The sequence below is a fragment of the Vanessa cardui genome, chromosome 26 (genome assembly GCF_905220365.1).
Source record: "Vanessa cardui chromosome 26, ilVanCard2.1, whole genome shotgun sequence".
Taxonomy (NCBI): Eukaryota; Metazoa; Arthropoda; class Insecta; order Lepidoptera; family Nymphalidae; genus Vanessa; species Vanessa cardui.
In genome coordinates, this window is record NC_061148.1 from 3,320,169 (window position 1) to 3,344,806 (window position 24,638).

The following is a 24,638-nucleotide window of genomic DNA, read 5'->3' on the forward strand; positions in this document are numbered from 1 at the left end:
CTTGCAAGGAATTTGCTCCACTTGTTTGATTAGCATAAAAAGCGTCCCCGCTTTGGTCCTTGTTTGTAATGTCACGATTATATGTTGAAGTATAAGGGTGTGAGCATGTGAACGATTAATGTATTTCATTTAAAATAAATGGGTAGATTGGCAAATGGAACGCTTGGTGGTAAGTGGTGACCATCGCTCATAGATATTGGTGCCTTTTATCTGTCTGTTATTACACTGACTCACTCGCTTATAACTAGAACACAAGCATAGTAAGTTTTTCTGCTTGGTGGTAGAATATATGATGTGAGTGTGTACCAACCAAGACAGTCTTGTACAATAGCCTACCATCAAATATACTATATTAATATTATAAATGTGAAAGTTACTCTGTTTGTTGCTATTTCACGCCCAAACAGCTGAACCGAAATGAAGCAAACTTAAACTCCAACAAAGGACATAGGTTATTTTAAACGCGAGCGAAGGCACGGCGACTACTAGTGTACTATATTTGCTTTGACGTTAAAATATCAAACTGTAATAAAAAAAAAAAATTCGAATTTCGAACAGCTATAACGCTGCTACATGAACGCGCCTTTAGGGATCTACGCAGTAAGTAATTAGGTCGCAAAAAGGGAATTGAAAAAGTGATAAATGGATGTTTAAAAGTTGTGTGCACAGATTAGTGACTTTTGATTGATGGATTTGTGATGGCTGACAGCCAGCGCATGTTAAGCGGTATTACATTCTCGCTACACTTAACGTTTTAGCGAGAGTGTATACAGGAGGTACTTTATATTTCGAATACATATTCTTTACTGTTGATATAATCAATGGTGATTAACTCACAGCGTTTATGTAAGAATGTTCTCTATCTTAGTGATCTAATTTATGTTATTAAAAATGGAATGTTATGTTTTTTCAAATTAAATAACCAGTAAATTCAAGTTCAAAGTTATTTTTTCAAAACACTACCTCGGTAAATAAATTAACAACATTTGACAACTACCGGTGAAAGAAACTTAAAGGGATTTTTGGTAGAAAATGTAATACTTATTTAACACATTTTCAACAACAACGGTTAAGCACTTTATTTACAAAGTAACCTGTCATTCTTAATTTCATTGATTATATAATATTCTCTCTTTTATTTAAAGCTAGCGAGCCGCCTCCGCTTCGCACGGCTGCAATACTGATACTCAATATACTACAGAATTTGTTTATTTACGACATCACATTAGAAACTTAATATAAAATATTACCCATGTATTATATAAAAGAAAAAAGCAAGTAACAGCCTGTAAATTTCCCATTACTGGGCTAAAGGCCTCCTCTCCCATTAAGGAGAGGGCTTGGAACATATTCCACCACGCTGATTTGATTTTAATAATAAACACAAATTAAGCAAACACACACACAAACACATATATATTTATTTATTTATTTATTTATTTAACAGTTTATTAAAATTTGCCAGATACAGTACAGATACAAATATATAAGTCACAGGAAAGCAAAATTTAAAAGGTATGCTTATCCCTATAAGAGATTTCTTCCAGCATACCCAGAAGAGTGAAAATAGACAGAACGGTGAAAGGTAGACAGGCAAGAGTTTACAATTACAAAATAAAACTAAAACAAATACTAAACTAAAAATGAGAAATATATATATAATACATTAAAGTTTACATATATATATGCTTATAATATACATACATATAAATACATATACACTACTTAATATGCCAAAATTAGGAGACTGATAAGAAATGCTCTTTTAACTTCTTTTTAAAAATGTGAATTGAATTAGAAGTGCGAATCGTGCACGGCAGAGCGTTCCACAAACGCGCTGCATGCACTGTGAAAGCGGAGGTGTAAAAATTAGAATTATGAGAAGGGATTTGTAGTAGGAGCTGGACATTAGGACGGCAAGGAGAACCAGGAGGATGCAAGAACTTGAAACGTTCTCGAAGGTAATTGGGATATAAGGGATTAAAAAGTATATTATAAAGGAGACATAGAACGTGAGTATCCCTGCGAAGACGTATAGGAAGCCACTTGAGTTCAGCTCGAAATCTAGAGACATGATCAAATTTGCGTAGACCAAAAATGAAGCGGATGCATAAATTTTGTAGCCTCTCAAGTTTATCAAGCAGTTCTTCAGTAGCGTCGAGAAAACAGGAATCAGCATAATATATATATATATATATATATTGAACCCGAAATCATCGGCTAAGATGCACGTGTTCTAACCACTGGGCCATTTCAACTCATGTATTATATACAAACTTACTCTAACCTTACCTTATTCTCGAATCACTCTATGTATTGAAAATAAACCGAATCAAAATCCGTTGCGTAACTCTAGAGATCTAAGCATACATAGGGTCAGACAGTGGTAAGCGACTTTGTGTTATACTATGTAATGATTTAGGCGGATTGCCCTGTAAGCCAGTGGATAGTAAATAAACTGTAAGATATTAACCACCTGTATAACCCCAACTTTGGAAACTAATATGTTATGTCATTTATATTCGAATATAAACGCAAACCCAAGATGTCCCCGAAGGGACAAAGTGACCACAGCTGGTTTTAATAGGTAAGTTCACTTACCTTTCAAACTAGACCACAAAATTACATTTTTCACTGTTCAGTAATTAATACAATACGCGGTAAGTACTTTCCTAGGCTACAAAGTAAAATCAAGTAATTATATTGTAGGCATTTAAGTAATAATAATATAAGAAATATTAGACAACATCACATACATTACACTGATCCAAATGTACGTAGCTAAAGCACTTGTGTTATGGAAAATCAAAAGTAACGACGGTACCACAATCACCCAGACCCAAGACTAATGAATGAAAACTAATGAACTTTTTCTACATCGACTCGACCGGGAATCGAACTCGGGACCTCGGACTGGCGTACCCATGAAAACCGGTGTACACCAAACTCGACCGTAGAGGTCGTAATTTTAATTTACTGACTCTATCACTGACTCTATGCGAGTCGCGTAATAAGAGTAATTAGTGTGTTCTGAATTTGAATTGCGACCTCTGTCTATGAACTATTCCGAAGTGCGTATTTTATTTAAAGCATGGAGTTTCATCTCTCTGATGAATAGAACACTCGCGACGCAGTTCACTTCTGTTACATTTACTGCGTTCCATGCATTCTTATTTCAAAAATTTGAATATGTATGTAACTGTAGGAAGAAATATTTTGTTTTTTTTTTTTTTTTTAATGTGATTACTTTATTGCCTATGAAATTTTATATAAAGATCGATATAATAAATCTTTATTCATTAAAAAGAGATTGAACAGAGTGGTTTATAGTTTTATAATTGATTTGTACAATCTTTCAATCAGTTGGGTGTAGTACTGTACTCCTCGCTAGGTTATAAAATAATCTGTATTAAGGAGTAACAGTCCCTTTCCCTTCTTTGGGTATTTCATAAACATTTTGTACAACATGCAAACACGTTATAAAGATTTACAAAAAAAAAAAAAAAATAAAGAGAAAAATTAACAATATTATATGTTCTACAGTTATTTATTTAAGTGTTTTTGTGTGTGTTGTGTGTGTGTGTGTGTGTGTGTGTATGTGTGTGTGTGTGTGTGTGTGTGTGTGTGTGTGTGTGGGTGTGTGTGTGTGTGTGTGTGTGTGTGTGTCTAGGTCTTGGTGTGGATGCTTTTTCCTTTAATTATACTTGGTTAGGTATTTCTCAGTTTCGTACGATATATACTCGTAATTGTTATCCGTAATCCAATTGATATATTAAACCTTTTTGTTAACAGACGGAGGGACAACTTGACACTCTTATGGTAAGTGTATCTTCTCTTATTTACAAAATATTAATAATTAATACGGTTTTCACAACAAAACGAATATATATGTTAAAATATACGAAGACGAAAGCCGCCATCTTGTTAAAATATTAAAAAGGTAACAATGAGATGTTTTTACGTGCTGTCATGATTTGCAAACGTAGTTGAGACAAAGAGCTCCCTTAGAGAGTTGAATAAGACAGAAGGTAAATGACATGAAGTTTTGTTATTTATCCTTATAATAAAGCAAAGATAAGAAACATTTAAAAATATTCAAATTTAGAGAGTGTTCTTTTTTCGTTACAACTAATTGACATTAGCTGTTTTTTTTTTTTTCTTTAAATATTTATAGAGGAATAGGTTCTATTATATATATACTATAGACTATAGACTTGGTGGTAGGGCTTTGTGCTAGCCCGTCTGGGTAGGTACCATCCACTCATCAGTTATTCTTCCGCCAAATAACAGTACTCAGTATTATTGTGTTCCGGTTTGAAGGGTAGTTACACTGGCTCACGCCAGTGTAACTACAGGCATAAGGGACATTACATCTTAGTTTCCAAGGTTGGTGGCACATTGACGATTTAAAGAATATTTCATATTTCTTACAGCGTCATTATGTATGGGTGATGGTGCCCACTTACCATCAGGTGGCCCATATGCTCGTCCGACAACCTATACCATAAAACAGACTAGTGGATCTTTTGCGAAACTTCACGTTTAGTTTTAGGCTAAATTTTGTAGCAATTTCGAAAACTATAACAGATTCTGCTTAAATTCAATTTCACTGAAAACTTCCAATCTCTTATCAAAGTTTGGTGCCAAAATAATGAAACCTCAGTGGGACACTTACAGTGTTAAATTGAATTTTAATTCTATAAAATGAAGATTCAATAGTGCGAAGAGCTCACTTTAATCGAATAGACTAAATTATTTATATGACACTAGTGACCCGCTCCGGCTTCGCATGGGCGAATACTAATAATAAACATACTGTAAGCGACTTTGTTTTATACTATGTAATGATAATAATGAACAATATCTACGTTTTTATTATATTTGAAAGGTGAGTGATCCAGTGTAACTACAGGCACAAGGGACCTAACATCTGAGTTCCCAAGGTTGGTGGCATATTGACGATATAAGGAATAGTTAATATTTCTCACCGCTTCATTGTCTATGGGTAATGGTGACCACTTACCAGGTGGCCCAGATGTTCGTCCGCCAACCTATACCATAAATATATATATTTACTGAGCACTAAATGCATATCAGGTCACTTATAACGTTAAAGTATGAAAATATGGAGAAATTTTTAATCAATTCTTCATGCACACACCGGTTGGAATGGCGCCAATTATTGGAGGTTATCAGTTAGTATGGCCTATACACCTATGTTTATTATGAATGTAATAGAATGAAGGTTGTATTTCTTTATCGTCTTACGTACGGGAAAGAAGTTTATGTACAGTCGGGGTAAGAAAAGGTTCGTTACCTTAAGATCTATTTTCGTGTGCTCAGTATGAGCCATAGTCTGCTTTACCGATCGAGAATGACATATTTCGTTGCAATAATGTTATGATTAGCTACAAAAAGTACTAAGAGTTAAAGACTTGATAAAGGAATTCATTTGAAAACTGACGAATGGTTTCTCAGAATTGAAAAAAAGAGGATTAAAATTTGTTTTGACATCCCACGGACCAGTAAGTGATTGGTCGATGCGCAGAATACAAAATTTCGTCCAATAAAAACAGGTTTCTTTATAATATTTTTACCGCCAAGCATCTAAATTTGATTAACATAAATAAAGTATTTTAAATATTGACTTAAATTTGACACTGCGATGTGTATTTAGTTACGAACACGATTTAATTATTTTAACAAAGTTTGATAGTTTAAAGCAATGCGCGCACGAGTGATAAATTTGTCACTCTCGTCGTCAGTCTTTCGCTATCTGCACTTTGACTGCCGACTTTCTGCCGAAATCTATTCAAAACGTAAACATTCGTGAAGACAATACTGATAATGATGTTCCAATAGAAGAAGTGGAAAGGAGACCAGCTCTTTATGATAAAAAATTTAAAGAGTATTCAGATATTCACGTGAAAATTAAAGCGTGGGAAGAAAGTAGTACCCAGTATTATCTTCGCTTTCTTTTTCTGCCGAGTCTCACGAGTTCACAGAGAACTACCGTCTCTTCGAAATCCATAGTGGCAAATGACACTTCGATTTCGAAAATGTTTTGTCACTGTCTCTATTAATGAGCGCACTCCACTTTGGAAACGCGACGTGACAATGACAAACACTTTAAAGTCACCGTGACAAAAATCACCGGTGCGCGCTAGCTCTAATGAATGGCAAGGTAAAATTGGGCAAAGGGCTTTAATGAAATAAGGAAACAAAGTGATGGTCGTCTTCAGGAGGCACCATGATTTCATTTCACTGTAAGCCATCTCCGACGACCGTGGTCGAGTAGTGTGTACACCAGTTTTCATGGGTACACTCCGAGGTCCCGGGTTCGATTCCCGGTCGATTCATTGTAGAAAATTTCATTAGTTTTCTATGTTGTCTTAGGTCTGGGTGCTTGTGGTAACGTTACTTCTGATTTTCCATAACACAAGTGCTTTAGCTACTTACAGTGGGATCAGAGTAATGTATGTGATGTCCAATATTTATTTTTATTTATTTTTTTATAAGCTGGGTTGATTGTAATAAAACCTGTACTGAAAAATATCAGGAGGTATGAACGATAAAGGTACATAAGTACATTTTTTGTTTTTATTTCGTCTTTATTTACTTTTACATAAAGTTTTGTTGCAATTCCTCAGTTCCATATACCATATGCTTTTTATTTTCAACTCTAGTATCAGTCTTTTAAGGTCTGAAATGCAATAATGAGCGTAAATAGTTTCAGAGTTTCAAGTAAAATGTTTGAAGTGCAATTGTTAGAAGGGCTCAAATTAAACGGTGCTGTATATTCTCCGGAGAGCGTAGCGTTTTTTTCATAAAAGAAGTCTTAAATATATTTGTCATGGTTTAATTTTCAACCGACTTTAAAAAGGAGGAGCCAACCCTACAATATATAATATACAATACGAGAATACTTTAAGAAATATGTTTTTTACAAATTGCCTTTTATACGATAATAATGAATACTGGCTCAATCAAGGGACTCGGGATCACTTCTTTTTATTGATTGTTGAGGCGCGTGCCCGTGGCTGACACCGGCTCCAAATATAACAATAACTATAACTACGCTATATAATTGTTAATCGACTATTAAGTAGTCTTATATTTTTCATTTCATCTTACTTAGGAGGAGTCTAAAAAGTGCATATTAATTTGTTTTGTTTGAAGTCGGTTTTTCTTTTTGTTAAAATTTTAATTTATATACCTATAATAATACGATAAAGTCTAGTTCTTATAAAATCTTTTATATGGGCCCCCATTAATAAGTATTTTATTCTGTTTTTGGCATTCGCCGTTAAAGAGGCGATAGTAACCACCGTATGTAATTTTTTATTATATAGGTGGCAAACGAGCATAGAAAGACGATGGAAAGTGATTACCACCGCCGATGGACATCTGCAACACCAGGGGGCTTGCAGGTGCGTTGCCGCCCTTTAAGAAAGGAGTACGCTCTTTTCTTGAACGTTCCCATGTCGTATCGATTCGGAAAAACCGCCGGCGAAAGCTGGTTCCACAAAGTGGTTGTGCGAGGCAAAAAATGTCTAAGAAATCTTTTTTTGTAAATCTTTTAAGCAACGCAACGGATATAAATATAGTTTCCATCGATAAATAATGATTCGAGAGGAAGGGTTATACTCGTATGTATTGTAGATGCATATTACAGTAGAGAAAAACTTAAATTACAATATTACTGGCCGGAAAAATTAGATTTTTTTCTTTTTTAAATATTCATATATGTTCTTTAATTTAAAATTTTAAATTAAAAACATGCTTATAATATAAACCCTTATACCCTATTTTATAGTATATCTCGTTCGCAACAGTAATGGCAAGGGATTGTTAATCAACCTACATGTAACGGACCTTATGTCATTTTATATATGAGTATACATCCATCAACCTAAAAGGAGCCCTCTGCCCAATTGTGTCCTCCACATTACCAAGCTCTCACGTTACTCATTTAATTATCCCTTATACCTATTACAAGCATTAGGTGTTCGACATCAAATAACATATAATTATATACATCAGCCGAGATGGCCCAGTGGTTAGAACGCGTGTATCAACCGATGATTTCAGGTTCAAAGCCAGGCAAGCACCACTATATATATGTGCTTAATTAGTGTTTATAATTAATTTCGTGCTCGGCGGTGAAGGAAAATATGAGGAAACCTGCATGTGTCTTATTTCATCGAAATTCTGCCACATGGCATTCCACCAACCCGCATTGGAACAGCGTGGTGGAATATGTTCCGAACCTTCTCCTTAATAGGAGAGGTGGCTTCAGCCTAGCAGTGGGAAATTTCCAGGCTGTTACTTTACTTGACCTTTTTTATATACATTAGTTAAGTGGGAAACTACTATATAGAAATTCAATGGCAGACAATGTAAATATATAAAAAACGGTCTGGTACAAGTCAGGTTATGGCATTGAGGTTTTCGTATCATAGAACAGATAGATTAACAGATACTAATGTAACAAAAATTAACAATTTACGGACATTTTCTAAAACTTAGGATATAAAGATATTTTTTGTCAAGTTTCACGATTCTTGGGCAATAGGATTTACCCTATAAAGGGTATATCAGGGTCTATATTTTATAAAAATAAATTTTTAAAGTTGTATTTTTGACAAATTTTTAAAAAAGCTAAAAAACGTGATAACTCAAAAATGGTTCACTTTTGGATAATGCATATAGGGGATAAAATTATTGCAAATGGTCATCCCTATCACCTCCTAACGGATGTATGTCGAATTACCGATAACCCTGTATACATGTTAACATAGATCTTGGAAGTAGCGCAAGAATATTTATGAAATCGAATTTACGTGTAACTTACTGGAGGCGCTTTTGTACAGATGATCAGCCCTATTATCCAAGAACAAGGATGAACATGAATCTGTATGAGTATACTTTTTTTTTTAATCTTCTGTGTCATGTGCTAAGGTGAAACGTTTCGAAGGCACAAAAATAATTTTAATTGTTTAAGTATGTATAAATTTGTATGTTATATTTTTACTTGGTCGTAGGGCTGTGTATAACCTTTTTATAGGTACCACCCATATATCAAAAATTTACTGCCAGACGACAATATGTACTAATGTTGTTATGGCAGTAGTGACCACTTACCATATGGTAGTCAATTGCTCGTTTGCGAACGAATATCATAAAGAAAAAGTAATATTACAACTTCTGAAACAAATGTATGAATGTATTTATATTGTAATTAATTGTTGAATAGTTTCTTTATTCAATCACAGTGCAATCATAAATAAAATATCAGCTTTATTGATCAATATAAGTGACAGGTGCTGGAGAGAATCCTCTTGAGAAGAAAGTTCGGTGTTTATATCACTTAAACTAATACCATTAGTATTGAGATACTATTAATGCTGAAATAATTTGTTACTAATTCATTTATCATAATAAATGCGACAAGTAATTTGTTGTTGTTTTTTTATGGTATAGGTTGTGACGAGCGTGTGGTTCACCGGAAGTGGTCACCACCTCCCATAGACAATGGCGCTGTAAGAAATATTAACCATTCCTCAAGTCATAAATGCGCCACCACTAAGGATCTAAGCAGTTATGTCTATTGTGTTAGTAGTTACACTGGCTCACTCACACTTCAAACCGGAACTCGTTACATTTTCACGTCTTGACTACTAAAGGATTATAAAAAAGCCGTAAGATACATAGCAGCTTGCATTCCCAAACACACACACACAGAAACTTTATTGTAAGTGCCATTTGCAATTAATTTGAATTGAAGTAACTTTCCCCTAACTAACATACATTGGATTATGTCGTTGTGAAATTTAATAATAATTTTGAAAGTGTGAACCCTGTACTACGAAGTTCGTATTTCTAAATATCGAGTAAAAATGTTTCCTCTAGAGGTGTTGTATCAAGTGATATAAAGGAGGAACTCCATTTTTTTTTCTTCCCGTATATTTTATATCAGCGTTCACGATGTTTTTTTTTCCTAAGATCGAATATGAACCTTTTTGTAGCGCTTTTCGATATTTGAATTTTCATGATAAGCGGATATTTAGTGGATGACTAAGTGGAGTAAAGCATTTGCTTCAGATGAAAAAATGTACTACATGATGGTAAATGGTCACCACCATGACCATCATGTCATTATGCCACCTTTTGAACTGTCCAATCCAATCCAATCCATCAGCCCATTTCCGTCCACTGCTGGACATAGGCCTCTCCAATTGCACGCCACTGAGATCGTTCTTGGGCTACTCGCATCCAGCTCCTGCCAGCCGTCTTGCGTAAGTCGTCACACCACCGTGCCCGAGGACGTCCTACACTACGTTTGCCAAGACGCGGTCTCCAGAACACGTTTTGAACTGAGTTGTTATATATTATATAATGACGACCAATTACATGAACTAGCTACAATAGATCACAATTGCTGGTAAACACAGGTGTCTAATCCTTCACGATTATATTCAGGGACGGATCGACCCACTTGGAAAGACATCAAATGTTCATTTACTTTTGGAGTAGGACTTATGACCTTCTTTATAATGCATTTGAAATTATACTCAATTGTAAGAAAAAAACTAAGGTTAGGCTTCTATATAAATGACTAGCAGGGGAAATAGTGAGTTAATGGCGCCTTGTATTAAGTGCAAAAACATTTCCAAAACATAAGACTCCATTTTATTACCTCCTCATTTCCATTGGCAGGCTCCTTTATTCGCTGAGATAATCTTCATTGTAATTCAACGAAAAATTATTACCTACTGAATTCTTGCGATCATTCCACGAGGTAATTATGTTATCATTTATTTTTGTATGAAAATGTTAACCGGAAATTAAGGCGTCTAATGGTAAGTGTTTACCACCGCCCATAGATATAAGCGCCGAATTGTACATAACCAAAGCCCATCAACCTTGGGAAAAAAGATATGATGACCTTCGTGTCTGTAGTAACACTGGTTTATTTATTTGTCAATTTTATGTACTTGTATATTTAATAAAATCGAAACAATATTCTCTTATCAATATTATTTAATCAAATTTACAATAATAGTTTAGAATATTTCAACAATAAAATACCTAACAATTGGAATTCTATAAATCAAATTCAGTAATTTCAAAATTTCAACAGGAAATATGCAATGTTCGAAATATTAGAGTCAAATATTAGTTTTCGAAGAGCTATCGGTTTTGTTCGTTGCGAGTGGCGTCTAATTTTATAATTGAATCTTTAACGAGAATTATTAATAGAGAAATATTATTCTTATAAATTGTAAATTAAATTATATTCGTCGAATAAATGGCAATTTAACATCATTTTAGACAAGATATTCTCAATTAGTTTGGATTTATTTTCACACACACATTTTAGTCGTCGTATTGGCGCTGAATGGAAAATATGCTGATGATATGATGCGAGCCGAGATGGCCCAGTGGGTTCGAACCCAGACAAGCATCTCTGAATTTTCATGTGCTTAATTTGTGTTTATAATTCATCTCGTGCTTGGGAGTGAAGAAAAGCGTCATTAAGAAACCTGCATGTGTCTAATTTCATCGAAATTTTGCCACATGTGTATTCAACCAACCCGCAATGGTATAACGTGCTGGAATATGTTCCAAACCTTTTCCTTTAAGGGAAGAGAAGGCCTTAACTCAGCAGTATTCATTTAACGATTTTTCTAAAAAAATCAAATCTCCACAGATATGACTTTGGTTTATCTCTTCTATTGTTTAGATTAACGAATGAATCACGAGAAGTAAAGTCATCCATAATAAATCATTCTTGTCGACATATTCGCACCCATTTCTTTGACACCCTTCAACTAAATGAAGGGTGAAATTAAACAGACCGTTCCTTAGCATTTATCACACGCCTTCAATTAGGATGAATTATGGGATGGATGATTTATTATAAAAAGTCAGAAGTGAAAGTAATAAAAATGATAATGCTTAACTAAATGCATTTTAATGCTTCCAGAAATTTATATTTATATCTTTAATGACTAATCTTAAACTGTTGACTGTTAACACATATGTACATATCCTGAATCAAAGTCAGAACTCTAAGCAAATATTTGAACCAATTAACAAACTTTTTGCCCAAATATGTTACCAAATCTTACCCTTGTCTTAATCAACGTACTCTTTAAAGCCAAAGATTTAAATTAGCGAAAGTCTTCGCTCAATTGTTTGGCAAATAGCTGGCACATCTGAACATCATCTGAAATATGGTGAAATTTGTCAAAGAAAGGTCAAACGTGAGGAGAAAATAGAATGATCTGAGAACGTAAGATAATGAGTTTGTTTGTGCAAAAGTTTGAATTTAATGCTGGAGTTTTCAGAATTTCATTCATTCGTCATGATATTTGGATTTGTTTGAAAGTACTAAAACAACGGCGAAGTATTATGCATTTTTAATTCATAAAAAGCTATACAGTTGCAGAACTAGTCCAAAATTTAGGACAGGTTAGGGGATTTCAATAACAAGTAGTTCTCAGTCTGAAGTTTGGAAGTTTTTACATTCACAGAGTTTACATTTCAAAGCCTCGGAAAGCAGTTAGTTTTGCCTGAACTTTTAAGGCAATAAATGCACCTTTGAGACACCTTACATATAATGGTTTAAGTAAGTCAAGCTTTTACGTGTGTGCGTATTACGGCGGCTGTATAAATTTCCCCACAACGGCTGTACCCACAACCCAGTAGTTTTTTATTTTCATATGAATTTAAGGTTCAGAATCCATCAAAAGTAGCCTGTGTTTTTCAAGAGCTGAAAGTGTAACACACTGACATTTCGAGTGACTTTCTCGTTATACTTAAATTAGTATGGTAATATAGATTGTTCCTGAAGGGTGTGTTGTGAGCTATGCATTACATCAATTTACCACTATCCATTGGTATCTGAAAGTTATAGATTTTTTGTCCAGGACAGTGATCAAATTAGTTTTAGTGGTTATAAATCCCGTTACTTTATATCACAAAAAGTTTTATCCCCTTTCAAAAAGGGGGGAAAGGATGATTCAATCTAAACAGGTCGAGGAAAGTTTGTAATGACCTACAGCCAGTTTAGTTACAGAACTGGGTCAATTGGCTTATTAAGGTTGCGTAGGATATAACAAGTGAGATGATTTTGATAAAATTGATATGGACAATATTATTTATTTACTATTTTCTATTTGATTTATGAAAATAATAATCTTTATTAATATTATAAATACGAAAGAAACTCTACTTCTTTTCACTGCTGTTAGTCTAACGACCAAACCGCTGAATCTAATTTGATGAAATTTGGTATGAACTAAGCTTAAACCTCAATGTGGCTACTTTTTAAGCCTAATATCTGGCGACAAAGTCCTAAAATGAGCAAAGCCTCAGGTGAAAACTAGTTACATGATTTAATTTAATGGATACAAGCGCCTGAACTTCACCAAGCCTAGGTCATAGACGCTAGTCTCGTGATGGCGTTATACAATTGAATTTATATTATAAGGCACAGACGAAACAATTCAGCGCCATATTTATCAAGCTAATTCTCGGTTTAAGCCTCGGTGAGCCGTTTTATTCTTGATTTTTCACATCTGTCGAACTTTCGAATAATAGAAATGAAAAATAAATGGAAATAAACTGTATAAAATAAATATTCAAAATTTACGAAATAAATTAATATGGGTTTAAAAAAAATGCATAATTCAGATTTTGACCACTACTGACTACTACTAAGAATACTGGTATAGTTAATTAGTTGAAAACTTAATTTTGAGGATAACTTTGTCAACAGATTAAACAGGATTCAGCAATTTCACAGAAAAAAAAAATAGTAACTGATAAGTAAGAGAAGGAAAAATATCTCTAATAGAAGTTTACCAGCATCTACCATAGATGCTGATAATGGTAGGGCGCTTTCTATGAAAAATCTTATAAAATAATTATTAAATACTTTCCTACCTTGCAAAAGAAGTAATTAGCCTAATTCCAAGTCAACTGAAACCATAGTTTTAGTAATCTCGTGATGAATCAGTTATGGTATTTCGATTTTCATTATGATATATAAATATTCTGTATATGTGAATATAATTGAACTCCTCCTCGTATGGATCTATGTAGATGATATTTTTGTATACATTTAATTCCCTAGACTCCGTAGACAGCGCTGTGACTAAAAAATAAATATTTTTTTTAATTTTATTCAGACAGAAAGATGGGTAGCTAATATAGATAATACATAGTATAACAACAACAACAACAACAGCCTGTAAATTACCACTGCTAGGCTAAAGGCCTCTCATTTTGAGGAGAAGGTTTGGAACATATTTCACCACGCTGTTCCAATGCGGGTTGGTGGAATACACATGTGGCAGAATTTCTATGAAATTTGTCACATGCAGGTTTCCTCACGATGTTTTCCTTCACCGCTGAGCACGAGATGAATTATAAAGACAAATTAAGCACATGAATCAGCGGTACTTGCCTGCGTTTGAACCCGCAATCATCGGTTAAGATGCACGCGTTCTAATCACTGGGCCATCTCGACTCTCCATACATAGTATATAACTTTTAAAATCACAATTATTTGAGCAAAACAAGATAAACATATTACTCAAGTAATGACAGCACGGATAATAAGATAGCCTGCGGAGATACTATTATTTTTCAATCAGTCTATTTCTTCCGAAGGTATAGTATTCATTTCTATAATAATTGAAAGTAAATTGAAATATCATCTTGAAATCACATTGATAAATAACTCTAATAAATAAAACTACTCAATGATAGGTACAAATTATATAAAGGTTGAATATAGTTAGCATGATTTTCATACTATTAAATTATTAATTTCGGGATATTTACCATGTTTTTTATTTTTGTTCGGTGGAGCTCGATATATCTATGAATGTCTTGTTCACGAGACTGATAAAAAAAAACAGATTTTCACACTTGTTGACATTCGTGCAAGTTATCATAACATAGTATAAAACAAAGTCGCTTACCTTTGTCTGTCCTTATGTATGCTTAGATCTTTAAAGTTACGCAATGGATTTCAATGCGGTTTTTTCAATAGATAGATAGTGATTTGAGAGTAAGCTCTTTGTATCTAATACATGGACAATAAAGAAAAAAAAGTAAAGTAACAGCTTGTAAATTTCCCATTGCTGGGATGAGGCCTCCTCTTTCATTAATAAGAGAGTTTGGAACATATTACACCAATCTGTTCCAATGCGGGTTGGTGAAATGCACATGTGGCAGAATTTCGATGAAATTAGACACATGCAGGTTTTCCTTCACCGCCGAGCACGAGTTGAATTATAAACACAAATTAAGCACATATATATAGTGGTGCTTGCCTGGGTTTGAACCCGCAATCTTCGGTTAAGATGCATGCGTTCTAACCACTGGGTCATCTCAAACATGGACAATATGGTAAAGAAAGACATTTGAATGGTTTCTCAGGTGATGTCGTAAATAAACAAATTCTGTAATATATTTAGTATCAGTATTGCACCAGTGCGAAGCCGGAGCGGGTTTTGCAAACTTGAATTGATTATATTTTGATTTTGCAATACAAATAAATGCAGTCTGTGTACTGTGTTTTTTTCTTGTTCTCAGTAGAATTTATGTTAGAATCGGAATTGCTATTAATTTATGATATATATGGCAGCATGGCAATTAAAAACGGCTTATAAGAACGTACATGAATTAATAATATTACTAAATACTAAGTTATCAAATTTATAATCGACTGAATACACTTACAAAATAAAATCGTATTCGCGTATCGAATTACGAAACCTGTAATTTCATAAAAAACACGCCTTCGTTACGAAAAATATAACCCAAGTGACAAATAAACGAATACTCCGAAAGTCCCCTAAATTGACCATTACTTTGACGGATGACGACATCGCTATCCACTAGCGTAGCCTTCACGCCCTCAGCCGTATATTTTCCTATTTTTGTTTACATTTCTTTTCATTTAGAATATATTCTATACTAGTTATCGCCAGCGGTTTCGCTCGCGTTGAATTTTGCTTATCATGTAGAGAAAAAAGGAGGTCTGTGTTTTACCTTTGAGTTCAAATTGGCTTAATACCGAATTTCATGAAATCCAGTTCATTGACTTGGCAGTTAAAGAGTAACATACATGCAGATAGACAGACTTTCACATTTATAATATTAGTATATATATGTATAGTACGACACAAATTAGATGTAGCATCGGAAAATGCAATGGAATGAAAATAAAACGATTACTGCCGATTTAAAGAAACAGATATAGAAGTAGTGGTATATAATAAACAACGGAAGCATATCTATCTGGCTGTGATGATTACTTAACAGGAGGCACTCTGTTAGTATACCTAATCAACACATCCCTTTAACAAGAGGAACCGTGTTAGTCTACCTAATAATCACATCAATGGTGTTAACCTCGGGGCATACTAAACTAGTAAAAAAAATACTCTATATTGTATACCAATAAACACATTTAGTCACGTTTAAGAAAGAAAGAGATGGCAATATTTTAAAAACAACGAACTTCCAGGCAACTTTAAGGTAGGGGAAAGAGACAGATATAGAAGTAGTGGTATATAATAAACAACGAATATAGTGGAAAGTCATTGTTCAACTGTCAGGCTGGTACACTCCTACACTCTTGTGAGTGCAGAATAAACTCATATTTGAAATGGCTTTTCTCGAACAAACCTGACTCGATTCAATATTGAGAAGACTCCGCTAAAGATATTATTTCCTACAAAACAGTATTTGTTCCAGAAAAGTACTATAAATGCTTTTGATACATAAATTGTTTTGTATTAAATTTGTTAGTTTCCTCCCCCGGCTTCAGCTGTTTGTGAAGAGGATGGATGCGTAGGCGTCAGTATATCGTTACTCTTTATGACTTAAAATAAAATTGGAGAGTCTTTTTTGTAATATTAAAACAACTGCTTCTTACTAAATAAATATGTATGTATAGACGGTACATATACCAAACTAACTTTTCGTTTAAATAACTTTTTTTTTCTACCTATCTGTTTGTTCGTTCCGTCTAATTTCCGGAATCGCTGGACCGGTTTTGAAGAAACTTTCATTGGCAGATAGCAGTTAGTCTAGTCAGACATATTTTAAGCGGCGATTAGTTTCCGTTAAATTATAAAAACACAATATAGGTACTTATAACAGGAGATTAGCAAGTCACCCCCACTTCACACGCCTTCAGATAATAAAGAAAATTATATGATATATATATTTTAATAATACCCTGTTCTCGTTGATTCTTAAAGAACATACTAGATCATTTCCAAAAGTATTATGTTTCCTAAAATTTTCTATATAGGCGCTATTGTTTCGACGTTGCTGTAATCCAATCGTTATTTAATTACGTAAATAGTGTTAAAACTTCGACAGTAGTAACAACAGAAAAACGAGAAAACCGATCTTTATTAAGCAATTAAAGCGTTCTAGTGATAAAATTTATATGATTCAAGATAAGATTTCACTCCTGGAAAAATAATCCGAATTTAAAAAAAGAATCTACTAAAGAGCCGAGATGTCCCAGTGGTTAGAAAGCGTGCGTTTCTTTCTTATTCCCAAATACATTTTTATCTATTGCTTTCAAACGGTTGCTTCACGCATTTCACATCCGATTACTTTTAAATTTAATCAGTCATCGTCACCATATTTAACAGCCGAGATGGCCCAGTGGATAGAACGCATGCATCGTAACCGATAATTGCGGGTTCAAACCTAGGAAAACGCATCACTGAATTCGTGCTTAATTTTGATTTTTAATTCATCTCGTGCTCACGAAGGAAAACGTTAGGAAACCTTCATGTTTCTAATTTCAACGAAACTTTGCCACAATCAATCTACCAAATCACACTGAGGCATCGTGTTGGAATATCTTCTAACCTTATCTTCAAAAGAGAGAGAAAGCCTTAGTCCAATCGTGAGACAGCCTGTACATGTCAGTGTTGTTGTTACCCTTAATTTAACTGTCTCTGGTCTAGTGGCTAGCACATTAAGTTTTTGATCTTAAGGTATACGTGTTTAGAAGTTTTTGCCATCATAATTTTACAATTAATTTATTTACACTTTATGTACTAAACTCAATTTAAACAAAATTTTTATCACGATTCAGCGTTATAAATTAATCCTGATGAATATTGAAATTAATTTTAACTCACATAAAATTAACATAGGGTTTTAAAATCGAGGGGAAATAATTAAATTTCCCGTATGATTTTATACGAAATACAGATAATCTGTGTACTATAATAAAATTTCAGCGTCCACTGGATAAGCAGTGCTTTACGAAGCTATGCTATATATGACATTGGATTATGATTGATCAGAGCACTATGAATCTTGATACATACGTTTAGGCAAATAGGATATAGGAATAGCTGGTGGTAAGTAAGTTATATCACCCATAGACCTTGACGGTGTTATAAATATTAATCACCGTTATACTTATGCCAATGCACCACCAAACTTTGGAGCGAGGATTGTGTCAGTTACATTGGCTCACTCAGCCTTGAGACCTAAACACAACAGACTAAGTATTGCTATTTGGCGTAAGTACTTATCCAGATTGGTTGACTCCAAACAAATGGCATTCATTTTCATTATGTAAATTAAAATACAGTCACGACCTTTTTAAAGCAGGCCGTAACCCTGTGTGGGGCATTCACAGAAATAACATAATGTATACGAATCGTCGACTGCGAACATTTTTAAATATTCTCGAAAATTCTTTTTTTTACGGAATAGGTTGGCGGACGAGCATATGGGCCACCTGATTGTAAGTGGTCACCATCACCCATAGACTATGACGCTGTAAGAAATATTAACTATTCCTTACATCGTCAATGCGCTCCCAACCTTGGAAACTAAGACGCTATGTCCCTTGTGCCTGTAGCCCTACCACCAGTTCGACATCAACTGCATTATAGGACTTGAAACTTGAGACTTGACTTAGTTTTCTGGTTCTGACGTTTAGAAAAATATATACGAAATGGATATTTTTCTCATGTAAAGGGCATTCAGTTATTGCTTTTTAAGATAAAATTGTACATAAATCATTTTTATCACATGTACTTTCAAATAACAAGTTTCTATATTAAATTCCACAGAGGTTTTTAACTTTGCCCTTTCATAAATTTGAATCATTTGTAAAAAAATACATTGGTAAAGAAGGCATATAATAGTACAAGATTATGCAGACGATAAATAAGCGTGGATTCAATACTTGTAGACTTCCAGGCAGGATAAATTATACATATATAATTATAATTAACTATCATGACTGTATTTTTAAATGTTGAAAAAGAGTAACTACTCAGTTTCTTGTCGGTTCTCCTCGGTAGAATAACAACAAACAAAACACCAACAACAGCCTGTAAATTCCCACTGCTGGGCTAAAGGTCTCCTCTCCCTTTGAGGAGAAGGTTTGGAACATATTCCACCACGCTGTTCCAATGCGGGTTGGTGGAATACACATGTGGCAGAATTTCTATGAAATTTGTCACATGCAGGTTTCCTCACGATCAATCATCGGTTAAGATGCACGCGTTCTAACCACTGGGCCATCTCGACTCAGAATATTCTTTCCGAACCGGTGCTTCACTTAAAATAGTTGTTAAATGACGATTCAAAAGTGCTTGTAAAAGTCTACTTGAATTAAGTATATATAGTTTTAAAATAATATTCCTAACCATCGCACTCTAATATACTAAGCATACATATCAGGATGAAATAGACTTCATAATCCATAATGATTTACTGGAACTATTTCATTGGATGAACTTTTTCCACGCCATTTACAGATGATTGCCTAGTTCAAACCTGCGCAAGCACCTTTTATGCTTCAATTTATGGTAATATTTCATCTTAAATGGAAAACAATCTGTTACTTCATCGTGTAGTAATTCAGTCGTTTTCTATTGAGTTTGAAACTATATTTTCGAGTCATGTATAAATAGTAGTGGGTCTCTCGCTAAGACAAAAGATTTTGAGGAGTTTCGAAGCCTCTGACAGGTTTGTTTTGATATAATTTCATCGTAAGCTGAGAATCTCTTCTCTATAAGTGGCACCAAAATGATGAAACCTCTTTTAAATGAAATTAATATTAAATCGTATACATTAATTCAGTTCTTATACATCCGTAGCACCGCTCGTAACTGGCGAGAAATTTTTCCGCTTTCTAAAATTGGTTCTTTGTTAATTCGTAACAATTTAGTTAAATGCCAACAAGAGTCCACTTCAATTTTAAAATGAGACCGTAGCCAATTTGTTATTTAAAATATTATAAATGTGAAAGCAACTCTGTCTGTCTGTCTCTTTCACGACCTAACCGCTGAACCGAATTTGATGAAATTTGATATGAAGCAAACTTGAACTCCAAGAATTGACATAGGGTTTTTTTTGCCTGAGCTGAGATGGCTCAGTGGCTAGAACGCGTGCATCTTAACCGATGCACGCGTTCGGTTTCAAACCCGGGTAAGACGAAACATGCATGTGTCTAATTTCATCGAAATTCTGCCACATGTGCATTCCACCAACCCGCATTGGAACAGATTGGTGGAATATGTTCCAAACCCTCTCCTTTATGGAAGAGGAGGCTTTATCTCAGCAGTGGGAAATGAACAGGCTGTTACTTTACTTTTTTCGCCTAACACATGACAACCAACACCCTAAAACGCTAGCGAAGCCGCTGGCAGCTATTAGTTTGTTACATTTAGCTATCGTCCCATATCATCATATCATTGATTATACAGTATATTATATTTATATTATATGTGTATCTACTAATATTATAAAGACGAAATATATATATAAATAAATCTCATACCTCTTTGCGATTAAATCGATGAAGCGATTGAAATGAAATTTGGTATGGATGAAGTTTTTAATACCCCTTGAAGTTGGAAAATGGGGCTGACGGTTCGAAATTTAAATTTACTATTACGTTAGGTTTAGCTTATTATTCAACAAATTCATCAAAGTATTTCTCCAATAAATTACGTATTTCAAACAAACCTTTTCTATCAAGAAATTCACAAATTATCTCAACGCGCGACATCAATTCGAGATAGAAAATACGTCTTAGACTTTCTTATATTTAGTTTCTTTGGAACGTTTGCCTCCTGTGAAATACGTGAGATGAATATTAAGCACCTGACATACTCAGTGATTGCAGTCTTTGAACTCACGATCTTCACTGATAACAAATACGCACTAATAAAATGAGTTGAGGTGGCCCAGTGGTTAGAACGCGTGCCTCTTAACCGATCATTGCGGGTTCAAACCCAAGCAAGCACCACTATATATGTGTGCTTAATTGTGTTTATAATTCATCTCGTGCTCGGCTAGGAAAACATCGTGAGGAAATCTGCATGTGGCTAATTTCATCGAAATTTTGCCACATGTGCATTACACCAATATTGGAACAGCGTGGTGGAATATGTTTCAAAACCTCTCCTTAATGGAAGAGGAGGCCTTAGGCCAGCAGTGGGAAATTTAGAGGCTGTTACTTTACTTTTTTTTACCTTAGAGCAACTATGATACCTGTTCCTGTATGTTGGATGTATATATACCGCGAGCATATTTCACAAACTAAAGAGAGCTACGACCTACTGTTGACCGCTTTTACCTTTTATTCCCAAGGTTAAAAGAATATTTAACATAGACAGGAACTGCGAACTCCCCACTTTGAGTTGGAATCTACCTCAGTCGCGGCACACCTGGTCAATGCAATAGGTGCCAATTGTACGTACACTCCGCCCGTCATTTCCACAAGCCTAGATGTGTCAATTGCCTAGGTGACCTATTTACGACAAGATTACATTCCTTTATCTCTTTTTTTGATTAAATACTATAAATAAGGTTTTAAATTAACATGGTTATTTCTATTACTGAAGGTATTAATTTCGGGATATTTACCACGTTTTTTATTTTTGTTCGGTGGAGCTCGATATTTCGACATTATCTACGAATGTCTTGTTCACGAGTAGTTACCGAAAAACATGGTAAATATCCCGAAATTAATACCTTTAGTAAATACTATATACATTTTCTATTCTTTTTTTCAGTGACTTTTTTAAACTTTTAATATTTTTGCCAAGTTCTAAATAAACTTTTCTTTCCTTCCATGTATATTTTACGCGATTTTAATCTGTATCCATGTTATGTTAAGGATCAAAATTATTAAACGATAAATTTACACGTGTGAAAACTTGCGCCTACCATGTAACTTGAGAATATATACTTTGTTTTGAAATTGAAGTTTGTGGTTCAAGCTATAAGCTGTTCATAGTTTGAGGTGCCAGAATAATAATAAAAAATTTTGTATATCAAATTTAATTTATATCATACAAAATGTCTTTATATAACTTTCAAGTTTTTTGTCATAAGACGTAAACCGTTATAACTCTCCATTTTAAGTTTATAATCTACGAAAATATTCATTTAAACTATATATTAAATGTGCAATGCATTTAAGGTACTTAATAGGATAATAATTAATTAAGTATTGCTTAAAATCGCTTAAAAATAGAGATCTCTAAGATATATCTTATTACGCCCCCATATATACGTCATACATTATTACGTCAGGGTCATTACTCTATATACAATAGACGATCATTATTCCAAAAAGTTTTAAGATTCCACCCACTAGGCGATATCCGCTGAATTTCAAAATAAAAATAAAGCAATGCTATCGTTTACTATACAGCGCCTGTCAACATTTTACGCACACCATTAAATCCGTTGCTCGATGTAAATTGTATGCAAATTTGGTTGATGATACGCTCCCCGAGTTTATGTGGACAGCAAGTTTTATTGCGATCGGCCACGCTATGGAAACGTGACGTAATGACGTAACGTTATGCATCCCTTCCCCCATATAGCCCACTAGTTGACGACCGCGGCTTTGCTTGCGTCTTTTAAAGGAATATTTGTCGTGTGTTATCCAAAAAAGCAGCCTTTGTCCTTCCGAGGAGTTCAAGTTTGCTTCATACCAAATTTCATCAAATTCAGTTCATTGGTTTGGTAGTGAAGATCACAGATAATTAATCAACCAATGATATTGCGTCAATTTGCTGTAAAATGATGTTTATTTGGCTTTTCTGCTGTTATGGTTGAAATAGAGTACATGTAGGAATGACTCGTATATAGGTAAAATATGTGGATATGATGGATCAATTCATTGCAATTTCCGTTACCACACATTCATGTTACTAAATTGTAACCCAACGCTTAGTGACCCTGTAATCGTGATGTCAGATAGATACCACCCACTCTTCGGGGCATTTTAATGTACTGCCTGATTTTTATGGGTATTCCGGCAGTATAATCCCACATATTTTACTGTGTGCCAGTGCGAGGTCACGCAGTTCGCTTTTTAAGACAAATAAGTAAATAAAACAAACAGAAGTAAGATCTTATTAAATAATTTAAAAAAATCTTCTAAATTTGAAATATACCAACCTATATTAAATAGCAAAGAACGATCTTTTTTATTAAATTATAAAGAAAATAAGTAAAAATCGCTTCCGCTTCCTCTTATGATTTAAAGCAATTCAAATCACGTGGCTTAACTCTTGACTTGAGAGCGCAAATGTTAGTCTTCAATTTAACATGTTCATACTAGTTAGCGATGGCAATTTATGCATACGATTAAATCGTTGATAGACTTTTGCAATCTGGAATAACCTTTTAGGAGCTTATAACTCATTTGCTGACTACTGGACGGAAGTCACACTGTTTATATAAAACTTTGAACGAACAAGTTGGTCATAATTGGTCACCAACATACACAAACATTCGAGTCGAGATAGCCCAGTGGTTAGAACGCGTGCATCTTAACCGATGATTGCGAGTTCAAACCCAGGCAAGCACCGCTGATTCATGTGCTTAATTTATCTTTATAATTCATCTCGTGCTCAGCGGTGAAGGAAAACATCGTGAGGAAACCTGCATGTGACAAATTTCATAGAAATTCTGCCACATGTGTATTCCACCAACCCGCATTGGAACAGCGTGGTGGAATGTTCCAAACCTTCTCCTCAAAGGAAGAGGAGGCCTTTAGCCCAGCAGTGGGAATTTACAGGCTGTTGTTGTTGTTGTTGCATACACAAACATTTGGCACTTTAAGAATTAACAACTATTAATTGTCGCCGCGGCTTCGCTCGCGTTTTAGATTGTTGGTTGTGATGTGCTAGGCAAAAAAAGCAGCCTTTGTCCTTTCTTGTACTTCAAGTTTGCTTCACACCAAATTTCATCAAATTCGGTCCATCTGTTTGGTTCTGAAAGAGCAACAGACAGGCAGAGCTACTTGCGCATTTGTAATATGAATATAGATCCCTTACATCACCAATGCACCAACATTGGAAACAGATTGGTTAAAGCTTCAAAACGGTACAACAATAAGTTACTTTTTGGTAGTTGATTATAATCAGTGGGTGATACCTAAAGTGGCTTTTATAAAAATCTACCCAGTAAACGTTGAGTTTGCGATGAACATTGGGCTAACCTTACCACTATGAGTTTGTCAACAACGAATATTCATGGATCACATTTTCTATATTCCTCGAAATATTTTCGTTATTGCGGATTTTACGTATACTGTA

General features: G+C 34.4%; 1 protein-coding gene across 1 annotated transcript in view; it reads left to right on the forward strand.

Moving 5' to 3' along the window:
* Positions 1–24,638, forward strand: part of LOC124540776 (sex peptide receptor) — a 221,813-nt gene that overhangs the window by 66,033 nt on the left and 131,142 nt on the right. The window contains exon 2 of the mRNA XM_047118485.1: positions 3,793–3,819. The gene's annotated coding sequence lies outside the window, so the exon portion shown is untranslated. The remainder of the gene's footprint in view (positions 1–3,792; positions 3,820–24,638) is intronic.